Raw genomic sequence first — 20139 nt, 5'->3', positions numbered from 1 at the left:
AGATATGGGGAATCAGAGGTGGGGAATCAGAGGTGGTGAATCAGTGATGGGGAATCACAGGCGGGGAATCAGAGGCAGGGAATAGAACGCAGGGAATCAGACGCAGGGAATCAGAGCTGGGGAATCAGAGGCGGGGAATCATAGTTGGGAATCAGAGGTGGGGAATCAGATATGGGGAAACTGAGGCGGGGAATCAGAGGCGGGGAAACAGAGGCGGGGAATCAGATATGGGGAAACGGATGCGGGGAATCAGAGGCGGGGAATCAGAGCTGGGGAATCAGAGGCGGGGAATCAGAGTTGGGGCATCAGATGTGGGGAATTAGATATAGGGAAACAGAGGCGGGAAATCAGAGGCGGGGAAACAGAGGCGGGGAATCAGATATGGGGAATCAGAGGTGGGGAATCAGAGGCAGGGAATCAGATGTGCGGAATCAGAGATGGGGAATCAGAGGCAGGGAATCAGAATCAGAAGCGGGGAATCAGAGGCCGGGAATCAGAGGCCGGGAATCAGATGCTGGGAATAAGAGGCCGGGAATCAGAGGTGGGGAATCAGAGTCCGGGAATCAGAGATGGGGATTCAGAGGCGGGGAATGAGATATGGAGAATCAGAGGCGGGGAATCAGAAGCCGGGAAACAGAGGTGGGGAATCAGATATGGGGAATCAGAGGTGGCGAATCAAAGGCGGTGAATCAGAGATGGGGTATCAGAGGCGGGGAATCAGAGGCAGGGAATCAGATGCGGGGAATCAGAGGCGGGGAATCAGAGCTGGCGAATCAGAGGCGGGGAATCAGAGGTGGGCAATCAGAGGCGGGGAATCAGATATGGGGAATCAGAGGCGGGGAATCAGAGGCGGGGAATCAAGGCGGGGAATCAGAGGCAGGGAATCAGACACGGGGAATCAGAGGCGGGGATTCAGAGCTGGGGAATCAGAGGCGGGGAATCAGAGTTGGGGAGTCAGAGGCAGGGAATCAGATATGGGGAATCAGAGGCGGGGAATCAGAGGCGGGGAAACAGAGGCGGGGAATCAGATATGGGGAATCAGAGGTGGGGAATCAGGGGCAGGGAATCAGTGGCAGGGAATCAGAGGCGCGGAATCAGAGGCGGGGAATCAGAGGCAGGGAATAAGACACGGGGAATCAGAGGCGGGGAATCAGAGATGGGGAATCAGAGGCGGGGAATCAGAGGCAGGGAATCGGACGCCGGGAATCAGAGTCGGGGAATCAGAGCTGGGGAATCAGAGGCGGGGAATCAGAGTTGGGGAATCAGAGGCGGGAATTCAGATAAAGGGAAATAGAGGCGGGGAATCAGATATGGGGAATCAGAGGTGTGGAATCAGAGGTTGGGAATCAGAGGAAGGGAATCAGAGTCGGGGAAACAGAGGCGGGGAATCAGATATGTGGAATCAGAGGTGGCGAATCAAAGGTGGTGAAACAGAGATGGGGAATCAGGGCAGGGAATCAGAGGCAGGGAATCAAACACGGAGAATCAGAGCTGGGGAATCAGAGGCGGGGAATCAGAGTTGGGAATCAGAGGCGGGGAATCAGAGGCGGGGAAACAGAGGCGGGGAATCAGATATGGGGAATCAGAGGTGGGGAATCAGAGGTTGGGAATCAGAGGCAGGGAATCAGAGGTGGGGAATCAGAGGCGGGGAATCAGAGGAAGGGAATCAGATGTGCGGAATCGGAGAAGGGGAATCAGAGGCAGGGAATCAGAGGCGGGGAATCAGAGGCGGGGTATCAGAGGCCGGGAATCAGATATGGGGAAACTGAGGCGGGGAATCCGAGGCGGGGAAACAGAGGCGGGGAATCAGATATGGGGAATCAGAGGTGGGGAATCAGAGGTTGGGAATCAGAGGCAGGGAGTCAGAGGCTTGGAATCAGATGCAGGGAATCAGATGCGGGGCATCAGAGGCGGGGAATCAGAGCTGGGGAATCAGAGGTGGGGAAACAGATTTGGGGAATCAGAGGTGGGGACTTAGATATTGGGAAACAGAGGCGGGGAATCAGAGGCGGGGAAACAGAGGCGGGGAATCAGATATGGGGAATCAGAGGTGGGGAATCAGAGGCAGGGAATCAGATGTGCGGAATCAGAGATGGGGAATCAGAGGCAGGGAATCAGAATCAGAAGCAGGGAATCAGAGGCCGGGAATCAGAGGCCGGAATCAGATGATGGGAATCAGAGGCCTGGAATCAGAGGCGGGGAATCAGAGGCAGGGAATCAGATGCGGGGAATCAGAGGCGGGGAATCAGAGCTGGGGAATCAGAGGCGGGGTATTAGAGTTGGGGAATCAGAGGCGGGGAATCAGATATGGGGAAACAGAGGTAGGGAATCAGAGGCGGGGAAACAGAGGCAGGGAATCAGATATGGGGAATCAGAGGCGGGGAATCAGAGGTGGGGAAACATAGGCAGGGAATCGGATGTGCGGAATCAGAGATGGGGATTCAGAGGCCGGGAATCAGAGGTGGTGAATCAGAGATGGGGAATCAGAGGCGGGGAATCAGAGGCAGGGTATCAGACGCGGGGAATCAGAGGTGGGCAATCAGAGGCGGGGAATCAGATATGGGGAATCAGAGGCGGGGAATCAGAGGCGGGGAAACAGAGGCGGGGAATCAGATATGGGGAATCAGAGGTGGGGCATCAGAGGTTGTGAATCACAGATGGGGAATCAGAGGCGGGGAATCAGAGGCAGGGAATCAGACGCGGGGAATCAGAGGCGGGGATTCAGAGCTGGGGAATCAGAAGCGGGGAATCAGAGTTGGGGAATCAGAGGCGGGGAATCAGATATGGGGAATCAGAGGCAGGGAATCAGAGGCGGGGAATCAGAGGCAGGGAATCAGACGCGGGGAATCTGAGGCGGGGAATCAGAGCTGGGGAATCAGAGGTGGGGAATCAGAGTTGGTGAATCAGAGGCAGGGAATTGGATGTGCGGAATCAGAGATGGGGAATCAGAGGTGGGGAATCAGAGGCGGTGAATCAGAGATGGGGAATCAGAGGCGGGGAATCAGAGGCAGGAAATCAGACACGGGGATTCAGAGGCTGGGAATCAGAGGCAGGGAATCAGACGCGGGGAATCTGAGGCGGGGAATCAGAGCTGGGGAATCTGAGGCAGGGAATCAGAGTTGTGGATTCAGAGGCGGGGAATCAGATATGGGGAAACAGAGGCGGGGAATCAGAGGCGGGCAAACAGAGGCGGGGAATTAGATATGGGGAATCAGAGGTAGGGAATCAGAGGTGGTGAATCAGTGATGGGGAATCACAGGCGGGGAAACAGAGGCAGGGAATAGAACGCGGGGAATCAGAGGCAGGGAATCAGAGCTGGGGAATCAGAGGCGGGGAATCATAGTTGGGAATCAGAGGCGGGAATCAGATATGGGGAAACAGAGGCGGGGAATCAGAGGCGGGGAAACAGAGGCGGGGAATCAGATATGGGGAATCGGATGCAGGGAATCAGAGGCGGGGAATCAGAGCTGGGGAATCAGAGGCGGGGAATCAGAGTTGGGGCATCAGAGGTGGGGAATTAGATATAGGGAAACAGAGGCGGGGAATCAGAGGCGGGGAATCAGAGGCGGGGAATCAGATATGGGGAATCAGAGGTGGGGAATCAGAGGCAGGGAATCAGATGTGCGGAATCAGAGATGGGGAATCAGAGGCAGGGAATCAGAAGCGGGGAATCAGAGGCCGGGAATCAGAGGCCGGGAATCAGATGCTGGGAATAAGAGGTCGGGAATCAGAGGAGGGGAATCAGAGTCCGGGAATCAGAGATGGGGATTCAGAGGCGGGGAATGAGATATGGAGAATCAGAGGCGGGGAATCAGAGGCGGGGAATCAGATATGGGGAATCAGAGGTGGGGAATCAGAGGTTGGGAATCAGAGGCAGGGAATCAGAGGCTTGGAATCAGATGCAGGGAATCAGATGCGGGGAATCAGAGGCGGGGAATCAGAGCTGGGGAATCAGAGGTGGGGAATCAGATTTGGGGAATCAGAGGCGGGGACTTAGATATTGGGAAACAGATGTGCGGAATCAGAGATGGGGAATCAGAGGCAGGGAATCAGAATCAGAAGCAGGGAATCAGAGGCCGGGAATCAGAGGCCGGAATCAGATGCTGGGAATCAGAGGCCTGGAATCAGAGGCGGGGAATCAGAGGCAGGGAATCAGATGCGGGGAATCAGAGGCGGGGAATCAGAGCTGGGGAATCAGAGGTGGGTTATTAGAGTTGGGGAATCAGAGGCGGGGAATCAGATATGGGGAAACAGAGGTGGGGAATCAGAGGCGGGGAAACAGAGGCAGGGAATCAGATATGGGGAATCAGGGGTGGGGAATCAGAGATGGGGAATCAGAGGCGGTGAATCAGAGATGGGGAATCAGAGGCGGGGAATCAGAGGCAGGAAATCAGACACGGGGATTCAGAGGCTGGGAATCAGACGGGGGGAATCAAAGGCGGGGAATCAGAGCTGGGGAATCAGAGGCAGGGAATCAGAGGCGGGGAATCAGATATGGGGAATCAGAGGCTGGGATTCAGAGGCGGGGAATCAGAGGCAGGGAATCAGACACGGGGAATCAGAGGTGGGGAATCAGAGATGGGGAATCAGAGGCGGGGAATCAGAGTCAGGGAATCAGACGCGATGAATCTGAGGCGGGGAATCAGAGCTGGGGAATCAGAGGTGGGGAATCAGAGTTGGGGAATCAGAGGCAGGGAATCGGATGTGCGGATTCAGAGATGGGGAATCAGATGTGGGGAATCAGAGGAATCAGAGATGGGGAATCAGAGTCGGGGAATCAGAGGCAGGAAATCAGACACGGGGATTCAGAGGCTGGGAATCAGACGGGGGGAATCAAAGGCGGGGAATCAGAGCTGGGGAATCAGAGGCAGGGAATCAGAGTTGGGGATTCAGAGACGGGGAATCAGATATGGGGAAACAGAGGCGGGGAATCAGAGGCGGGCAAACAGAGGCGGGGAATTAGATATGGGGAATCAGAGGTGGGGAATCAGAGGTGGTGAATCAGTGATGGGGAATCACAGGCGGGGAATCAGAGGCAGGGAATAGAACGCAGGGAATCAGACGCAGGGAATCAGAGCTGGGGAATCAGAGGCGGGGAATCATAGTTGGGAATCAGAGGTGGGGAATCAGATATGGGGAAACTGAGGCGGGGAATCAGAGGCGGGGAAACAGAGGCGGGGAATCAGATATGGGGAATCGGATGCGGGGAATCAGAGGCGGGGAATCAGAGCTGGGGAATCAGAGGCGGGGAATCAGAGTTGGGGCATCAGATGTGGGGAATTAGATATAGGGAAACAGAGGCGGGAAATCAGAGGCGGGGAAACAGAGGCGGGGAATCAGATATGGGGAATCAGAGGTGGGGAATCAGAGGCAGGGAATCAGATGTGCGGAATCAGAGATGGGGAATCAGAGGCAGGGAATCAGAATCAGAAGCGGGGAATCAGAGGCCGGGAATCAGAGGCCGGGAATCAGATGCTGGGAATAAGAGGCCGGGAATCAGAGGTGGGGAATCAGAGTCCGGGAATCAGAGATGGGGATTCAGAGGCGGGGAATGAGATATGGAGAATCAGAGGCGGGGAATCAGAAGCCGGGAAACAGAGGTGGGGAATCAGATATGGGGAATCAGAGGTGGCGAATCAAAGGCGGTGAATCAGAGATGGGGTATCAGAGGCGGGGAATCAGAGGCAGGGAATCAGATGCGGGGAATCAGAGGCGGGGAATCAGAGCTGGCGAATCAGAGGCGGGGAATCAGAGGTGGGCAATCAGAGGCGGGGAATCAGATATGGGGAATCAGAGGCGGGGAATCAGAGGCGGGGAATCAAGGCGGGGAATCAGAGGCAGGGAATCAGACACGGGGAATCAGAGGCGGGGATTCAGAGCTGGGGAATCAGAGGCGGGGAATCAGAGTTGGGGAGTCAGAGGCAGGGAATCAGATATGGGGAATCAGAGGCGGGGAATCAGAGGCGGGGAAACAGAGGCGGGGAATCAGATATGGGGAATCAGAGGTGGGGAATCAGGGGCAGGGAATCAGTGGCAGGGAATCAGAGGCGCGGAATCAGAGGCGGGGAATCAGAGGCAGGGAATAAGACACGGGGAATCAGAGGCGGGGAATCAGAGATGGGGAATCAGAGGCGGGGAATCAGAGGCAGGGAATCGGACGCCGGGAATCAGAGTCGGGGAATCAGAGCTGGGGAATCAGAGGCGGGGAATCAGAGTTGGGGAATCAGAGGCGGGAATTCAGATATGGGGAAATAGAGGCGGGGAATCAGATATGGGGAATCAGAGGTGTGGAATCAGAGGTTGGGAATCAGAGGAAGGGAATCAGAGTCGGGGAAACAGAGGCGGGGAATCAGATATGTGGAATCAGAGGTGGCGAATCAAAGGTGGTGAAACAGAGATGGGGAATCAGGGCAGGGAATCAGAGGCAGGGAATCAAACACGGAGAATCAGAGCTGGGGAATCAGAGGCGGGGAATCAGAGTTGGGAATCAGAGGCGGGGAATCAGAGGCGGGGAAACAGAGGCGGGGAATCAGATATGGGGAATCAGAGGTGGGGAATCAGAGGTTGGGAATCAGAGGCAGGGAATCAGAGGTGGGGAATCAGAGGCGGGGAATCAGAGGAAGGGAATCAGATGTGCGGAATCGGAGAAGGGGAATCAGAGGCAGGGAATCAGAGGCGGGGAATCAGAGGCGGGGTATCAGAGGCCGGGAATCAGATATGGGGAAACTGAGGCGGGGAATCCGAGGCGGGGAAACAGAGGCGGGGAATCAGATATGGGGAATCAGAGGTGGGGAATCAGAGGTTGGGAATCAGAGGCAGGGAATCAGAGGCTTGGAATCAGATGCAGGGAATCAGATGCGGGGCATCAGAGGCGGGGAATCAGAGCTGGGGAATCAGAGGTGGGGAAACAGATTTGGGGAATCAGAGGTGGGGACTTAGATATTGGGAAACAGAGGCGGGGAATCAGAGGCGGGGAAACAGAGGCGGGGAATCAGATATGGGGAATCAGAGGTGGGGAATCAGAGGCAGGGAATCAGATGTGCGGAATCAGAGATGGGGAATCAGAGGCAGGGAATCAGAATCAGAAGCAGGGAATCAGAGGCCGGGAATCAGAGGCCGGAATCAGATGATGGGAATCAGAGGCCTGGAATCAGAGGCGGGGAATCAGAGGCAGGGAATCAGATGCGGGGAATCAGAGGCGGGGAATCAGAGCTGGGGAATCAGAGGCGGGGTATTAGAGTTGGGGAATCAGAGGCGGGGAATCAGATATGGGGAAACAGAGGTAGGGAATCAGAGGCGGGGAAACAGAGGCAGGGAATCAGATATGGGGAATCAGAGGCGGGGAATCAGAGGTGGGGAAACATAGGCAGGGAATCGGATGTGCGGAATCAGAGATGGGGATTCAGAGGCCGGGAATCAGAGGTGGTGAATCAGAGATGGGGAATCAGAGGCGGGGAATCAGAGGCAGGGTATCAGACGCGGGGAATCAGAGGTGGGCAATCAGAGGCGGGGAATCAGATATGGGGAATCAGAGGCGGGGAATCAGAGGCGGGGAAACAGAGGCAGGGAATCAGATATGGGGAATCAGAGGTGGGGCATCAGAGGTTGTGAATCACAGATGGGGAATCAGAGGCGGGGAATCAGAGGCAGGGAATCAGACGCGGGGAATCAGAGGCGGGGATTCAGAGCTGGGGAATCAGAAGCGGGGAATCAGAGTTGGGGAATCAGAGGCGGGGAATCAGATATGGGGAATCAGAGGCAGGGAATCAGAGGCGGGGAATCAGAGGCAGGGAATCAGACGCGGGGAATCTGAGGCGGGGAATCAGAGCTGGGGAATCAGAGGTGGGGAATCAGAGTTGGTGAATCAGAGGCAGGGAATTGGATGTGCGGAATCAGAGATGGGGAATCAGAGGTGGGGAATCAGAGGCGGTGAATCAGAGATGGGGAATCAGAGGCGGGGAATCAGAGGCAGGAAATCAGACACGGGGATTCAGAGGCTGGGAATCAGAGGCAGGGAATCAGATGCGGGGAATCTGAGGCGGGGAATCAGAGCTGGGGAATCTGAGGCAGGGAATCAGAGTTGTGGATTCAGAGGCGGGGAATCAGATATGGGGAAACAGAGGCGGGGAATCAGAGGCGGGCAAACAGAGGCGGGGAATTAGATATGGGGAATCAGAGGTAGGGAATCAGAGGTGGTGAATCAGTGATGGGGAATCACAGGCGGGGAAACAGAGGCAGGGAATAGAACGCGGGGAATCAGAGGCAGGGAATCAGAGCTGGGGAATCAGAGGCGGGGAATCATAGTTGGGAATCAGAGGCGGGAATCAGATATGGGGAAACAGAGGCGGGGAATCAGAGGCGGGGAAACAGAGGCGGGGAATCAGATATGGGGAATCGGATGCAGGGAATCAGAGGCGGGGAATCAGAGCTGGGGAATCAGAGGCGGGGAATCAGAGTTGGGGCATCAGAGGTGGGGAATTAGATATAGGGAAACAGAGGCGGGGAATCAGAGGCGGGGAATCAGAGGCGGGGAATCAGATATGGGGAATCAGAGGTGGGGAATCAGAGGCAGGGAATCAGATGTGCGGAATCAGAGATGGGGAATCAGAGGCAGGGAATCAGAAGCGGGGAATCAGAGGCCGGGAATCAGAGGCCGGGAATCAGATGCTGGGAATAAGAGGTCGGGAATCAGAGGAGGGGAATCAGAGTCCGGGAATCAGAGATGGGGATTCAGAGGCGGGGAATGAGATATGGAGAATCAGAGGCGGGGAATCAGAGGCGGGGAAACAGAGGTTGGGAATCAGATATGGGGAATCAGAGGTGGCGAATCAAAGGCGGTGAATCAGAGATGGGGAATCAGAGGCGGTGAATCAGAGGCAGGGAATCAGATGCGGGGAATCAGAGGTGGGGAATCTGAGCTGGCGAATCAGAGGCTGGGAATCAGAGGTGGGCAATCAGAGGCGGGGAATCAGATATGGGGAATCAGAGGCGGGGAATCAGAGGCGGGGAAACAGAGGCGGGGAATCAAATATAGGGAATCAGAGGTGGGGAATCAGAGGTTGTGAATCAGAGATGGGGAATCAAGGCGGGGAATCAGAGGCAGGGAATCAGACGCGGGGAAACAGAGGCGGGGATTCAGAGCTAGGGAATCAGAGGCGGGGAATCAGAGTTGGGGAATCAGAGGCAGGGAATCAGATATGGGGAATCAGAGGCGGGGAATCAGAGGCCGGGAATCAGATATGGGGAAACAGAGGCGGGGAATCCGAGGCGGGGAAACAGAGGCGGGGAATCAGATATGGGGAATCAGAGGTGGGGAATCAGAGGTTGGGAATCAGAGGCAGGGAATCAGAGGCTTGGAATCAGATGCAGGGTATCAGATGCGGGGAATCAGAGGCGGGGAATCAGAGCTGGGGAATCAGAGGTGGGGAATCAGATTTGGGGAATCAGAGGTGGGGACTTAGATATTGGGAAACAGAGGTGGGGAATCAGAGGCGGGGAAACAGAGGCGGGGAATCAGATATGGGGAATCAGAGGTGGGGAATCAGAGGCAGGGAATCAGATGTGCGGAATCAGAGATGGGGAATCAGAGGCAGGGAATCAGAATCAGAAGAAGGGAATCAGAGGCCGGGAATCAGAGGCCGGAATCAGATGCTGGGAATCAGAGGCCTGGAATCAGAGGCGGGGAATCAGAGGCAGGGAATCAGATGCGGGGAATCAGAGGTGGGGAATCAGAGCTGGGGAATCAGAGGCGGGGTATTAGAGTTGGGGAATCAGAGGCGGGGAATCAGATATGGGGAAACAGAGGTGGGGAATCAGAGGCGGGGAAACAGAGGCAGGGAATCAGATATGGGGAATCAGAGGTGGGGCATCAGAGGTTGTGAATCACAGATGGGGAATCAGAGGCGGGGAATCAGAGGCAGGGAATCAGACGCGGGGAATCAGAGGCGGGGATTCAGAGCTGGGGAATCAGAAGCGGGGAATCAGAGTTGGGGAATCAGAGGCGGGGAATCAGATATGGGGAATCAGAGGCAGGGAATCAGAGGCGGGGAATCAGAGGCAGGGAATCAGACGCGGGGAATCTGAGGCGGGGAATCAGAGCTGGGGAATCAGAGGTGGGGAATCAGAGTTGGGGAATCAGAGGCAGGGAATTGGATGTGCGGAATCAGAGAGGGGGAATCAGAGGTGGGGAATCAGAGGCGGTGAATCAGAGATGGGGAATCAGAGGCGGGGAATCAGAGGCAGGAAATCAGACACGGGGATTCAGAGGCTGGGAATCAGACGGGGGGAATCAAAGGCGGGGAATCAGAGCTGGGGAATCTGAGGCAGGGAATCAGAGTTGGGGATTCAGAGGCGGGGAATCAGATATGGGGAAACAGAGGCGGGGAATCAGAGGCGGGCAAACAGAGGCGGGGAATTAGATATGGGGAATCAGAGGTAGGGAATCAGAGGTGGTGAATCAGTGATGGGGAATCACAGGCGGGGAATCAGAGGCAGGGAATAGAACGCGGGGAATCAGAGGCAGGGAATCAGAGCTGGGGAATCAGAGGCGGGGAATCATAGTTGGGAATCAGAGGCAGGAATCAGATATGGGGAAACAGAGGCGGGGAATCAGAGGCGGGGAAACAGAGGTGGGGAATCAGATATGGGGAATCGGATGCAGGGAATCAGAGGCGGGGAATCAGAGCGGGGGAATCAGAGGCGGGGAATCAGAGTTGGGGCATCAGAGGTGGGGAATTAGATATAGGGAAACAGAGGCGGGGAATCAGAGGCGGGGAAACAGAGGCGGGGAATCAGATATGGGGAATCAGAGGTGGGGAATCAGAGGCAGGGAATCAGATGTGCGGAATCAGAGATGGGGAATCAGAGGCAGGGAATCAGAATCAGAAGCGGGGAATCAGAGGCCGGGAATCAGAGGCCGGGAATCAGATGCTGGGAATAAGAGGCCGGGAATCAGAGGAGGGGAATCAGAGTCCGGGAATCAGAGATGGGGATTCAGAGGCGGGGAATCAGATATGGAGAATCAGAGATGGGGAATCAGAGGCGGGGAATCAGAGGCAGGGAATCGGACGCCGGGAATCAGAGGCGGGGAATCAGAGCTGGGGAATCAGAGGCGGGGAATCAGAGTTGGGGAATCAGAGGCGGGGAATCAGATATGGGGAAATAGAGGCGGGGAATCAGATATGGGGAATCAGAGGTGTGGAATCAGAGGTTGGGAATCAGAGGCAGGGAATCAGAGGCGGGGAAACAGAGGCGGGGAATCAGATATGGGGAATCAGAGGTGGCGAATCAAAGGCGGTGAAACAGAGATGGGGAATCAGGGCAGGGAATCAGAGGCAGGGAATCAGAGCTGGGGAAACAGAGGCGGGGAATCAGATATGGGAAATCAGTGGTGGGGAATCAGGGGCGGGGAATCAGTGGCAGGGAATCAGAGCTGGGGAATCAGAGGTGGGGAATCAGAGCTGGGGAAACAGAGGCGGGGAATCAGATATGGGGAATCAGATGTGGAGAATCAGGGGCGGGGAATCAGTGGCAGGGAATCGGAGGCCGGGAATAAAAGGCGGGGAATCAGAGCTGGGGAATCAGAGGCGGGGAATCAGAGTTGGGGAATCAGAGGAGGGGAATCAGATATGGGGAAACAGAGGCCGGGAATCAGAGGCAGGGTAACAGAGGCGGGGAATCAGATATGGGGAATCAGAGGTGGGGAATTAGAGGTTGCGAATCAGAGGCGGGGAAACAGAGGCGGGGAATCAAATATAGGGAATCAGAGGTGGCGAATCAGAGGTTGTGAATCAGAGATGGGGAATCAAGGCGGGGAATCAGAGGCAGGGAATCAGACGCGGGGAATCAGAGGCGGGGATTCAGAGCTGGGGAATCGGAGGCGGTGAATCAGAGTTGGGGAATCAGAGGCAGGGAATCAGATATGGGGAATGAGAGGCGGGGAATCAGAGGCGGGGAAACAGAGGCGGAGAATCAGATATGGGGAATCAGAATTGGGGAATCAGGGGCAGGGAATCAGTGGCAGGGAATCAGAGGCGGGGAATCAGAGGCGGGGAATCAGAGGCAGGGAATCAGACACGGGGAATCGGAGGCGGGGAATCAGAGATGGGGAATCAGAGGCGGGGAATCAGAGGCAGGTAATCGTACTCCGGGAATCAGAGTCGGGGAATCAGAGCTGGGGAATCAGAGGCGGGGAATCAGAGTTGGGGAATCAGAGGTGGGGAATCAGATATGGGGAAATAGAGGCGGGGAATCAGATATGGGGAATCAGAGGTGTGGAATCAGAGGTTGGGAATCAGAGGCAGGGAATCAGAGTCGGGGAAACAGAGGCGGGGAATCAGATATGGGGAATCAGAGGTGGCGAATCAAAGGCGGTGAAACAGAGATGGGGAATCAGGGCAGGGAATCAGAGGCACGGAATCAAACACGGGGAATCAGAGCTGGGGAATCAGAGGCGGGGAATCAGAGTTGGGAATCAGAGGCGGGGAATCAGAGTCGGGGAAACAGAGTCGGGGAATCAGATATGGGGAATCAGAGGTGGGGAATCCGAGGTTGGGAATCAGAGGCAGGGAATCAGAGGCGGGGAATCAGAGGCGGGGAATCAGAGGAAGGGAATCAGATGTGCGGAATCGGAGATGGGGAATCAGAGGCAGGGAATCAGAGGCGGGGAATCAGAGGCGGGGAATCAGAGGCCGGGAATCAGATATGGGGAAACAGAGGCGGGGAATCCGAGGCGGGGAAACAGAGGCGGGGAATCAGATATGGGGAATCAGAGGTGGGGAATCAGAGGTTGGGAATCAGAGGCAGGGAATCAGAGGCTTGGAATCAGATGCAGGGAATCAGATGCGGGGAATCAGAGGCGGGGAATCAGAGCTGGGGAATCAGAGGTGGGGAATCAGATTTGGGGAATCAGAGGCGGGGACTTAGATATTGGGAAACAGAGGCGGGGAATCAGAGGCGGGGAAACCCAGGCGGGGAATCAGATATGGGGAATCAGAGGTGGGGAATCAGAGGCAAGGAATCAGATGTGCGGAATCAGAGATGGGGAATCAGAGGCAGGGAATCAGAATCAGAAGCAGGGAATCAGAGGCCGGGAATCAGAGGCCGGAATCAGATGCTGGGAATCAGAGGCCTGGAATCAGAGGCGGGGAATCAGAGGCAGGGAATCAGATGCGGGGAATCAGAGGCGGGGAATCAGAGCTGGGGAATCAGAGGTGGGGTATTAGAGTTGGGGAATCAGAGGCGGGGAATCAGATATGGGGAAACAGAGGTGGGGAATCAGAGGCGGGGAAACAGAGGCAGGGAATCAGATATGGGGAATCAGAGGTGGGGAATCAGAGATGGGGAATCAGAGGCGGTGAATCAGAGATGGGGAATCAGAGGCGGGGAATCAGAGGCAGGAAATCAGACACGGGGATTCAGAGGCTGGGAATCAGACGGGGGGAATCAAAGGCGGGGAATCAGAGCTGGGGAATCAGAGGCAGGGAATCAGAGGCGGGGAATCAGATATGGGGAATCAGAGGCTGGGATTCAGAGGCGGGGAATCAGAGGCAGGGAATCAGACACGGGGAATCAGAGGTGGGGAATCAGAGATGGGGAATCAGAGGCGGGGAATCAGAGTCAGGGAATCAGACGCGATGAATCTGAGGCGGGGAATCAGAGCTGGGGAATCAGAGGTGGGGAATCAGAGTTGGGGAATCAGAGGCAGGGAATCGGATGTGCGGATTCAGAGATGGGGAATCAGATGTGGGGAATCAGAGGAATCAGAGATGGGGAATCAGAGTCGGGGAATCAGAGGCAGGAAATCAGACACGGGGATTCAGAGGCTGGGAATCAGACGGGGGGAATCAAAGGCGGGGAATCAGAGCTGGGGAATCAGAGGCAGGGAATCAGAGTTGGGGATTCAGAGACGGGGAATCAGATATGGGGATACAGAGGCGGGGAATCAGAGGAGGGCAAACAGAGGCGGGGACTTAGATATGGGGAATCAGAGGTGGGGAATCAGAGGTGGTGAATCAGTGATGGGGAATCACAGGCGGGGAATCAGAGGCAGGGAATAGAACGCAGGGAATCAGACGCAGGGAATCAGAGCTGGGGAATCAGAGGCGGGGAATCATAGTTGGGAATCAGAGGCGGGGAATCAGATATGGGGAAACTGAGGCGGGGAATCAGAGGCGGGGAAACAGAGGCGGGGAATCAGATATGGGGAATCGGATGCGGGGAATCAGAGGCGGGGAATCAGAGCTGGGGAATCAGAGGCGGGGAATCAGAGTTGGGGCATCAGAGGTGGGGAATTATATATAGGGAAACAGAGGCGGGAAATCAGAGGCGGGGAAACAGAGGCGGGGAATCAGATATGGGGAATCAGAGGTGGGGAATCAGAGGCAGGGAATCAGATGTGCGGAATCAGAGATGGGGAATCAGAGGCAGGGAATCAGAATCAGAAGCGGGGAATCAGAGGCCGGGAATCAGAGGCCGGGAATCAGATGCTGGGAATAAGAGGCCGGGAATCAGAGGTGGGGAATCAGAGTCCGGGAATCAGAGATGGGGATTCAGAGGCGGGGAATGAGATATGGAGAATCAGAGGCGGGGAATCAGAAGCCGGGAAACAGAGGTGGGGAATCAGATATGGGGAATCAGAGGTGGCGAATCAAAGGCGGTGAATCAGAGATGGGGAATCAGAGGCGGGGAATCAGAGGCAGGGAATCAGATGCGGGGAATCAGAGGCGGGGAATCAGAGCTGGCGAATCAGAGGCGGGGAATCAGAGGTGGGCAATCAGAGGCGGGGAATCAGATATGGGGAATCAGAGGCGGGGAATCAGAGGCGGGGAAACAGAGGCGGGGAATCAAATATAGGGAATCAGAGGTGGGGAATCAGAGGTTGTGAATCAGAGATGGGGAATCAAGGCGGGGAATCAGAGGCAGGGAATCAGACACGGGGAATCAGAGGCGGGGATTCAGAGCTGGGGAATCAGAGGCGGGGAATCAGAGTTGGGGAGTCAGAGGCAGGGAATCAGATATGGGGAATCAGAGGCGGGGAATCAGAGGCGGGGAAACAGAGGCGGGGAATCAGATATGGGGAATCAGAGGTGGGGAATCAGGGGCAGGGAATCAGTGGCAGGGAATCAGAGGCGGGGAATCAGAGGCGGGGAATCAGAGGCAGGGAATCAGACACGGGGAATCAGAGGCGGGGAATCAGGGATGGGGAATCAGAGGAGGGGAATCAGAGGCAGGGAATCGGACGCCGGGAATCAGTCGGGGAATCAGAGCTGGGGAATCAGAGGCGGGGAATCAGAGTTGGGGAATCAGAGGCTGGGATTCAGATATGGGGAAATAGAGGCGGGGAATCAGATATGGGGAATCAGAGGTGTGGAATCAGAGGTTGGGAATCAGAGGAAGGGAATCAGAGTCGGGGAAACAGAGGCGGGGAATCAGATATGTGGAATCAGAGGTGGCGAATCAAAGGTGGTGAAACAGAGATGGGGAATCAGGGCAGGGAATCAGAGGCAGGGAATCAAACACGGAGAATCAGAGCTGGGGAATCAGAGGCGGGGAATCGGAGTTGGGAATCAGAGGCGGGGAATCAGAGGCGGGGAAACAGAGGCGGGGAATCAGATATGGGGAATCAGAGGTGGGGAATCAGAGGTTGGGAATCAGAGGCATGGAATCAGAGGTGGGGAATCAGAGGCGGGGAATCAGAGGAAGGGAATCAGATGTGCGGAATCGGAGAAGGGGAATCAGAGGCAGGGAATCAGAGGCGGGGAATCAGAGGCGGGGAATCAGAGGCCGGGAATCAGATATGGGGAAACTGAGGCGGGGAATCCGAGGCGGGGAAACAGAGGCGGGGAATCAGATATGGGGAATCAGAGGTGGGGAATCAGAGGTTGGGAATCAGAGGCAGGGAATCAGAGGCTTGGAATCAGATGCAGGGAATCAGATGCGGGGCATCAGAGGCGGGGAATCAGAGCTGGGGAATCAGAGGTGGGGAATCAGATTTGGGGAATCAGAGGTGGGGACTTAGATATTGGGAAACAGAGGCGGGGAATCAGAGGCGGGGAAACAGAGGCGGGGAATCAGATATGGGGAATCAGAGGTGGGGAATCAGAGGCAGGGAATCAGATGTGCGGAATCAGAGATGGGGAATCAGAGGCAGGGAATCAGAATCAGAAGCAGGGAATCAGAGGCCGGGAATCAGAGGCCGGAATCAGATGATGGGAATCAGAGGCCTGGAATCAGAGGCGGGGAATCAGAGGCAGGGAATCAGATGCGGGGAATCAGAGGCGGGGAATCAGAGCTGGGGAATCAGAGGCGGGGTATTAGAGTTGGGGAATCAGAGGCGGGGAATCAGATATGGGGAAACAGAGGTAGGGAATCAGAGGCGGGGAAACAGAGGCAGGGAATCAGATATGGGGAATCAGAGGCGGGGAATCAGAGGTGGGGAAACATAGGCAGGGAATCGGATGTGCGGAATCAGAGATGGGGAATCAGAGGCCGGGAATCAGAGGTGGTGAATCAGAGATTGGGAATCAGAGGCGGGGAATCAGAGGCAGGGTATCAGACGCGGGGAATCAGAGGTGGGCAATCAGAGGCGGGGAATCAGATATGGGGAATCAGAGGCGGGGAATCAGAGGCGGGGAAACAGAGGCGGGGAATCAGATATGGGGAATCAGAGGTGGGGCATCAGAGGTTGTGAATCACAGATGGGGAATCAGAGGCGGGGAATCAGAGGCAGGGAATCAGACGCGGGGAATCAGAGGCGGGGATTCAGAGCTGGGGAATCAGAAGCGGGGAATCAGAGTTGGGGAATCAGAGGCGGGGTATCAGATATGGGGAATCAGAGGCATGGAATCAGAGGCGGGGAATCAGAGGCAGGGAATCAGACGCGGGGAATCTGAGGCGGGGAATCAGAGCTGGGGAATCAGAGGTGGGGAATCAGAGTTGGTGAATCAGAGGCAGGGAATTGGATGTGCGGAATCAGAGATGGGGAATCAGAGGTGGGGAATCAGCGGCGGTGAATCAGAGATGGGGAATCAGAGGCGGGGAATCAGAGGCAGGAAATCAGACACGGGGATTCAGAGGCTGGGAATCAGAGGCAGGGAATCAGACGCGGGGAATCTGAGGCGGGGAATCAGAGCTGGGGAATCTGAGGCAGGGAATCAGAGTTGGGCATTCAGAGGCGGGGAATCAGATATGGGGAAACAGAGGCGGGGAATCAGAGGCGGGCAAACAGAGGCGGGGAATTAGATATGGGGAATCAGAGGTAGGGAATCAGAGGTGGTGAATCAGTGATGGGGAATCACAGGCGGGGAAACAGAGGCAGGGAATAGAACGCGGGGAATCAGAGGCAGGGAATCAGAGCTGGGGAATCAGAGGCGGGGAATCATAGTTGGGAATCAGAGGCGGGAATCAGATATGGGGAAACAGAGGCGGGGAATCAGAGGCGGGGAAACAGAGGCGGGGAATCAGATATGGGGAATCGGATGCAGGGAATCAGAGGCGGGGAATCAGAGCTGGGGAATCAGAGGCGGGGAATCAGAGTTGGGGCATCAGAGGTGGGGAATTAGATATAGGGAAACAGAGGCGGGGAATCAGAGGCGGGGAATCAGAGGCGGGGAATCAGATATGGGGAATCAGAGGTGGGGAATCAGAGGCAGGGAATCAGATGTGCGGAATCAGAGATGGGGAATCAGAGGCAGGGAATCAGAAGCGGGGAATCAGAGGCCGGGAATCAGAGGCCGGGAATCAGATGCTGGGAATAAGAGGTCGGGAATCAGAGGAGGGGAATCAGAGTCCGGGAATCAGAGATGGGGATTCAGAGGCGGGGAATGAGATATGGAGAATCAGAGGCGGGGAATCAGAGGCGGGGAAACAGAGGTTGGGAATCAGATATGGGGAATCAGAGGTGGCGAATCAAAGGCGGTGAATCAGAGATGGGGAATCAGAGGCGGTGAATCAGAGGCAGGGAATCAGATGCGGGGAATCAGAGGCGGGGAATCAGAGCTGGCGAATCAGAGGCTGGGAATCAGAGGTGGGCAATCAGAGGCGGGGAATCAGATATGGGGAATCAGAGGCGGGGAATCAGAGGCGGGGAAACAGAGGCGGGGAATCAAATATAGGGAATCAGAGGTGGGGAATCAGAGGTTGTGAATCAGAGATGGGGAATCAAGGCGGGGAATCAGAGGCAGGGAATCAGACGCGGGGAAACAGAGGCGGGGATTCAGAGCTAGGGAATCAGAGGCGGGGAATCAGAGTTGGGGAATCAGAGGCAGGGAATCAGATATGGGGAATCAGAGGCGGGGAATCAGAGGCCGGAAATCAGATATGGGGAAACAGAGGCGGGGAATCCGAGGCGGGGAAACAGAGGCGGGGAATCAGATATGGGGAATCAGAGGTGGGGAATCAGAGGTTGGGAATCAGAGGCAGGGAATCAGAGGCTTGGAATCAGATGCAGGGTATCAGATGCGGGGAATCAGAGGCGGGGAATCAGAGCTGGGGAATCAGAGGTGGGGAATCAGATTTGGGGAATCAGAGGTGGGGACTTAGATATTGGGAAACAGAGGCGGGGAATCAGAGGCGGGGAAACAGAGGCGGGGAATCAGATATGGGGAATCAGAGGTGGGGAATCAGAGGCAGGGAATCAGATGTGCGGAATCAGAGATGGGGAATCAGAGGCAGGGAATCAGAATCAGAAGAAGGGAATCAGAGGCCGGGAATCAGAGGCCGGAATCAGATGCTGGGAATCAGAGGCCTGGAATCAGAGGCGGGGAATCAGAGGCAGGGAATCAGATGCGGGGAATCAGAGGCGGGGAATCAGAGCTGGGGAATCAGAGGCGGGGTATTAGAGTTGGGGAATCAGAGGCGGGGAATCAGATATGGGGAAACAGAGGTGGGGAATCAGAGGCGGGGAAACAGAGGCAGGGAATCAGATATGGGGAATCAGAGGTGGGGCATCAGAGGTTGTGAATCACAGATGGGGAATCAGAGGCGGGGAATCAGAGGCAGGGAATCAGACGCGGGGAATCAGAGGCGGGGATTCAGAGCTGGGGAATCAGAAGCGGGGAATCAGAGTTGGGGAATCAGAGGCGGGGAATCAGATATGGGGAATCAGAGGCAGGGAATCAGAGGCGGGGAATCAGAGGCAGGGAATCAGACGCGGGGAATCTGAGGCGGGGAATCAGAGCTGGGGAATCAGAGGTGGGGAATCAGAGTTGGGGAATCAGAGGCAGGGAATTGGATGTGCGGAATCAGAGAGGGGGAATCAGAGGTGGGGAATCAGAGGCGGTGAATCAGAGATGGGGAATCAGAGGCGGGGAATCAGAGGCAGGAAATCAGACACGGGGATTCAGAGGCTGGGAATCAGACGGGGGGAATCAAAGGCGGGGAATCAGAGCTGGGGAATCTGAGGCAGGGAATCAGAGTTGGGGATTCAGAGGCGGGGAATCAGATATGGGGAAACAGAGGCGGGGAATCAGAGGCGGGCAAACAGAGGCGGGGAATTAGATATGGGGAATCAGAGGTAGGGAATCAGAGGTGGTGAATCAGTGATGGGGAATCACAGGCGGGGAATCAGAGGCAGGGAATAGAACGCGGGGAATCAGAGGCAGGGAATCAGAGCTGGGGAATCAGAGGCGGGGAATCATAGTTGGGAATCAGAGGCAGGAATCAGATATGGGGAAACAGAGGCGGGGAATCAGAGGCGGGGAAACAGAGGCGGGGAATCAGATATGGGGAATCGGATGCAGGGAATCAGAGGCGGGGAATCAGAGCTGGGGAATCAGAGGAGGGGAATCAGAGTTGGGGCATCAGAGGTGGGGAATTAGATATAGGGAAACAGAGGCGGGGAATCAGAGGCGGGGAAACAGAGGCGGGGAAATAGATATGGGGAATCAGAGGTGGGGAATCAGAGGCAGGGAATCAGATGTGCGGAATCAGAGATGGGGAATCAGAGGCAGGGAATCAGAATCAGAAGCGGGGAATCAGAGGCCGGGAATCAGAGGCCGGGAATCAGATGCTGGGAATAAGAGGCCGGGAATCAGAGGAGGGGAATCAGAGTCCGGGAATCAGAGATGGGGATTCAGAGGCGGGGAATCAGATATGGAGAATCAGAGATGGGGAATCAGAGGCGGGGAATCAGAGGCAGGG

Source organism: Narcine bancroftii, chromosome 8 (genome assembly GCF_036971445.1).
Source record: "Narcine bancroftii isolate sNarBan1 chromosome 8, sNarBan1.hap1, whole genome shotgun sequence".
Classification (NCBI taxonomy): domain Eukaryota; kingdom Metazoa; phylum Chordata; class Chondrichthyes; order Torpediniformes; family Narcinidae; genus Narcine; species Narcine bancroftii.
Note: the sequence above shows the minus strand (reverse complement) of the source record.